Source organism: Aplidium turbinatum, chromosome 11 (genome assembly GCF_918807975.1).
Source record: "Aplidium turbinatum chromosome 11, kaAplTurb1.1, whole genome shotgun sequence".
NCBI classification, from domain to species: Eukaryota; Metazoa; Chordata; class Ascidiacea; order Aplousobranchia; family Polyclinidae; genus Aplidium; species Aplidium turbinatum.
In genome coordinates, this window is record NC_137482.1 from 8,643,787 (window position 1) to 8,649,898 (window position 6,112).

The window sequence follows — 6,112 nt, forward strand, 5'->3', positions numbered from 1 at the left end:
AAAAAACACAAACCCAATTTTTCTCAAATTAGTCTTATTTTGTTCAAAAAACTAAGTTCTATTACTATGTAAAATTTCAGAAAAATCTGTGATTATGGGTGACATGGCCTGGATGATTCACAAAAAAATGACCTTAAAGCAGTTGACCGACTGACCGTGTTGTATCTGGAAGGCATCCCAATCAGAGTTTCCGCAATGAAGAATGCGTTATTGTCTTAATCGCAGTTGTTTAAACAAATATTCAATGTTGTAAGGTGTAGTCTAAGATTTTCAAAGATAAACAGCTTTCTTAACTGAAACAAACGCAAATTTTAGCGTTTTTTCTTCCATTATAAAGTAAGAAACAAAAAATATATAAAGTAGACCTATAGATGCTTTGCCAGCGTAAGCCTCTCGTAATTCATTGTTGCTTGACAAACGCCAATACATCTGTATTTCGCAATGGTATGCGGTTACAAAATCTTTTCTTTTATTAAATGCTTTAAATCATTTAAAGCATATTGCAAGATAATTTATTGAATTTTGGGTTAAAATATTTTGGATGAACGTGACAAAAAGCTTGAACAAAAATTCCAATAGCAGCAATTCTGTTGATATAAGGTACGAAAGCTATATTAATAAATAACAATTTGTGATGCTGAAGAAAAAACGTTCTGTAGTAGACCTAAAAACCTTGCACGATGTATACGTACCACTGGGAGAGAAGATTATATTTTAAATTTTACTGGTTTTCCATTAGACTGATACGCCTACCATCTATTAGCTTTTATCCATTTCTGCGTTTATCTTTTAATTCAAAGATCAACGGAAAAAATACAACAAATATGAATGGTTTTTAATGAAGCCTTTTACGAGCATGCATTAAAATTAAATTTCAACATAAAATACCGTACTCAATTTGTTTTCCGTATTGATTTGATGGAATCAATGTCAAACAATATGGTTGTTGTAAAATGTTCCTTTGCGAAAACAAAACATCGGCGATCATGTTTTTTAAAGCTTTGAAAATACATATGAAGATATTTTTTGAAAAACAATAGACTTTTCTTCTTAAAACAATAATATTTTTGTTTTTATTCAAACCAAAACACCAATTTACAACTGCTCGTTAAGTATGAAGAAGTATAAAATTAAAATGGAATGGTCATGTATCTATTGTATTGTGCAGAAATTGTAGGTATCTTACCAATACCATGGTTCATTGTTCTACCACAACACTTTTTAGAATATAGTCTGCGGTAAACATATATCAAAGGTTTTTCAAATAGGTCTCTTTCTAAAGCTTTCGATTTTTTTTGTGATTTAGATGCAAAACAATGCGTTTTGCTGACCATGCAATAATTTTGCACTTTACAGGATATCACAAATAAAGAAACATTTAATGCAACCTGCCACAACGCATTACTCACTGAATTCCAAAGTCTTTTTTGAAATAAACTTTTATAATGTTGTCAGAAATAAAAAGTCCTAAGCAGGCTTAACGTAAGCTACATCGAAGTCAAAAAAGTGAAGTTACTAAAATCATAAATTACTGTAAATTGCAAAGAATGATGATACGCTTTACAGGTAAACTACCCAGACAGCAAACTTCATCATTTTTACATTGATTCAACGTCTGCAGACGTAGTGCCAAATTATGCACTTTGTTTTGAAGTTTCAGCTGTCTGCTGTCCTTCATTGACATCTTCCAAGATAATAGCATGGATTTTCTTGCCTTTTCTTTTAGTTTTTAGCTCTTTACTTTGGCTTTCAATGTCCTCAGGACAATCCGAACGGCTGCAAAGAAACCACAAAAGTTTTCATTATTTTCGGTATCGTTAACATATGCCGGTAGTTTTGATTAAAATAGCCTACATGTTAAGCGTTATTTGACTTTATAAATTTGGGAGTACGACTTAAGAGGCGCAGACGCGTATGCAGTATCCTGTAGCGTTGACAGGGTGGTCCAAGAAGTAATTTGGAACCAGGACCCGGAATAATTTTAGAGGCCCGAAACTTTTTTGCAGGGCTCGAAAACATAAAAAAAACACCGTTTAGTGTTTGGATATAGGGCATTTTTCTTATAAACTGCTTGATTTGGGACCCAAGCATCTCATTGGTACTGGGTCCAAAATACGCTCTCAACGGTTCCGCACATAAGCTATAAGTGCGTTTAGGTAAGGTCCATACCGTGACTCCTGGCGTTTGAGGTGCTACTTCACTGTGGCGCCTGGAGAATTGGACATAAATGTTTCTACAATCTTCTAGAATTTTATTTCTAGTAGAACAAATTAACTGGACACTATGGTTCTAATTTAATAATTTAAAACCCAACATGTCGTATAAAGTTTCTTTGCCATTTAAATTGCTTGAATACTACTATGGCTACAGGTGTGTTACGCCTGTTGTAGGTGCACATAACAGTCAGCTTCACGTTTTCACTTCACAAATGCATTCAGCTTTTGGATATTACATAAATATGTAATTGTTTTTGGGTGTTTAAATTCAACCACTGATCCAGGAGGGGGGGGTACTTAGTCAGATTCACACCCAAGGAAACAAGAAAACAAACCATGTGATTTGATTTTTCATCGTTTTTTTTTTTTTTTTGCTAAATTGTGTCGTTCTCTAGATCACATTTCATTGATCTAACCCTAACCCTAACCACCACACAGAAATAGCGTGTTATCATCAGTAAATATAAAGGTTGCAAGTTTTTGTGTATTTTAAAAATTGACAAAATAATCTTCAATAATATTTAGAGACAGAGCTCGTTCCTCACCCAACTATTTAGCAATAAATTAACCTATTGCAGTGTTGAAATAATGACTTGAAACCTAATTGCAATTTTACAGACATCTAGCTTTTACTTGTATAAATTTGTGAATTATAAAGTGTGAGCTTTAAGTGAATATTAAGAATGTTGGAGGACAAAATACGTAAAAGGCTACAAAAACAAGGTAAAAATTGCTTTAACCGTCTGGGGAGCAAGCCCCCCACACCCTTATCAGCAGGGTCACTTTTTTAAACTTTTAACATTTACATAATTCACTTCAACTGGCATTTTTGCGTCATTGAAACTCTGGTGCCTCCAAAACTTTTCTTAGATACGATACTGTTTAAATTGGATTTAGATTTTAGCAAATTTTACACACATCAAAAGGTTTCTGTTTTTTGGCATATCGCTTTTTTGCATGACTTAACTTGTCGCTTGAATATAATCTTATAGTTGGCCTCATAGGCCTATATAATTGGATACAGCAAAAATCATTAAACGTGGCATGATTGTGATTGACATCTCAATGCTTTCAATTAAAGCTTAGTGGTGAAGACTAATCGGATTATGGAAACGAATCGGGTTTGAAATATAAAAGCAAATTAAATCTGTCTATTGGGCAGAATTTTAACATGTAGCCTACCTTTATTTTTATAGTGAACATAGCCTAGTAGAACGCACACAAAAAAAAATTATGTGAGATTGTTAAGACTTTATTTTGTGACATTTGCGGTGACCAAATGTTGCTTTCAAATTTGTGATGCTAAGTTCCGTTCATTACGACACATAATATTCTTTTTATTAAAATATAATTATATAATATAAACTTTTTAAAAAGGTCTGAGACAAAACATATGCTACACGAGCCAACAATTAAAAAAAAAAAATAATTGCTTGACTTTCGCCGCTAAGGCAATTTTAAGTTATTTTTTTTAGTTTCTCGGGTAAGCCACCTAGACTCCGCTATGGGTGCTCCGTTTTCAATGTCTCGTTGCCAGACTCACATACATCTGCAAAAATACTTGTTCCACTCTCAAAATTTTATGCTGGCTAAGGTCCTGCTCTAAGGTTCAATGAAATGTGTGAAACGCTACAACATCTATCTTGCAAATTGCTGATGACACGAAACATATATTTAGAAGACAGCTTTACTTGCATTTTAAAACTGGAATTTTTAATTCAACCTTTTCAGCTTTTACGTGAAAATTGTAATTGTTTTGTTACTAAATTTTGTGACCACTTACCTTTCATGTGCTACCGATTTAGTTTTTTTTGCGGCTTGAAACTCAGATTTTTCTTTTTCTTTTCGTTTTTCCAGACGCCTCTTTCTCCAATCCATCCATAAACAGATAAGAAATACAAAAACAGATGGCACAACGATGAGACACAGCATGATGAAAAAAACTTTAACTTTTTGTTCCAGTGAAAGATGATAAAGAGCATGATGCAGCAGGGCTTGATTGCTTTCTGAAATATCCGAGGAAGTAATCTTGAACATAATCTAAGCGTTCGACTTCGTTGTATTGTTTTTTATGCAAATCAATATCAAGAAAGCTTTGAGCTTTTGTTGTTGCGTGGATCACATTCACTGAAGAGTGGTCTGTGTGCTGTGCCCCACAGTAGGCAAATGCAACCAGTGAGTGCAACTTTAAAATACAATGCTTGAAAGTAAATTTATTGCCTATAGCTGAAGTAGACCTGCGGATTTTTTGTTAGTTTGTTTTTTTCCTTGTAGCCTACAGTTCAATTCAATTTATTTTTCTTTATTGGAATACAGAAAAAACGTTATTGTGGAAATGAAATACAGCAACAAAACCAACAAAAGGAAAAAGTAGAAAAATCTTAATGGTTTAAGACACAACAGTAAATAAATAATAAACCTTCCTGGACAGTGAAACACTTTTTTACATGCAAACCCTCCGGCGTATATTTATTGTAATGCAACTCCAGCTAATCAAATTTGGGTTACCTGTTTTGCATATTTCAGCACAGTTTTAAGATACAGTGCTAACGACCTACTAAAACTTTAAACGTTTATAAAACTAACCAAAAGCAAGTTCTTTCTCTTCTACAGCTTGTCATATCGTATAACAATTCTAGCTCATTTAATGCAACAAAGTTAATACTGTACTTTTTTTCCTTCAAAAGTAATTGCATTAGTCACTATAGCCTATGATTCGGCGAAATGTCATGCTATCGGTTGCATGTTAATCAAAAACCAATCAATTCTTTTTTTGCTGACAATCTGTACAATGACTTTGTTCCGTTAATCACTCGCCAAGCAAAGCTTTCCAAATATGTACCTTCAAGAATTGATTAAATTTAATGGCGATTTGTTGAAGTTTTGAATTATTTAAAGTCTCAGTTTCTTTTGTTTTCTTCTTAGCTACAGGCGTTATATAATACACACTGACTATAGAATGCGCTGTCAAAAGCTTGAATGGCGATGGCTTCGTCATAGCTAAGTCTACAATGTCAAGGAAAATATTTCTCCGCAAGTCGAAAGGAAATCGCATGTCACTTTTGTTGACATTCAACCTCAGCTTAAACGTGTAGTTGTATCTTAAAGTCTCTTACTTTACATATTGTGTTCTCTTACAAATTGTCTTTTTTGCAACTAGTTTGCAATCAACAAACTTAATTAACATGAATTCCAAGAAGGTTTAAATTAAAATTGTTTAAGGCATTATAATCCCCGCAGGATTGCATTGATCGTATGTGCAGTATGTCGCTAACATTGAATCCAAAGTTGATGTTTTTTGTTGAATGATTGTTCATGACTCTATTAAGTCTTCGATTGCAATCAAAAACGTTCTAGCGACCAAGCTGAAGGGGGGAAGGAGGTGTGGGTCACAACTTTTCCTTTGAAGCGAAAGTGACGTCGTGATCATTGGACAATTTTTTTTTAACTGAACAAGTTATCGTGACGTCATACACGTCACAAGCGTAGGAATTGTGACTAACCCCCTTTTAGATACCCTACACTATTTTAGCATGTCCAATTCAAGGTTGTATTAATCAAGTTTGTTTGAAGGATAACCTGGGCACTGGGCAGCCGTATAGCTATGCTACAACCTTTCGCATAAGCAGTTGCTGACTACCCATCAGAGTAGCTTATAAAAACAGAGAGAGACTGTTCACCAGGCATTTTATAATAAAAGTAATTTGCGTTCTTCTGGTGACTATTTACTAGGTTACCTCCTGATGTTAAAGATGATAACTAGCTTTTGTATTTCCGACGTTTCGTCAGTCAGCACGACTGACTTTATCAAGGTGGCTAAAACAGGTTAACACAACCTGTTCAGCAACGATGGCACAACACAAAAACGTACTGATAAAATGAATAAAGTAAGCAGC

General features: G+C 34.0%; 1 long non-coding RNA gene across 1 annotated transcript; it reads right to left on the reverse strand.

Moving 5' to 3' along the window:
* Positions 1 to 1,634: 1,634 nt before the first annotated feature.
* On the reverse strand, positions 1,635 to 4,116 carry LOC145780160 (uncharacterized). Its single transcript, XR_014290607.1, has 2 exons — positions 4,000 to 4,116; positions 1,635 to 1,776 (listed from the first exon to the last, which is right to left on the reverse strand). It is a non-coding gene; the product is annotated as an uncharacterized LOC145780160 (long non-coding RNA).
* Positions 4,117 to 6,112: the final 1,996 nt, after the last annotated feature.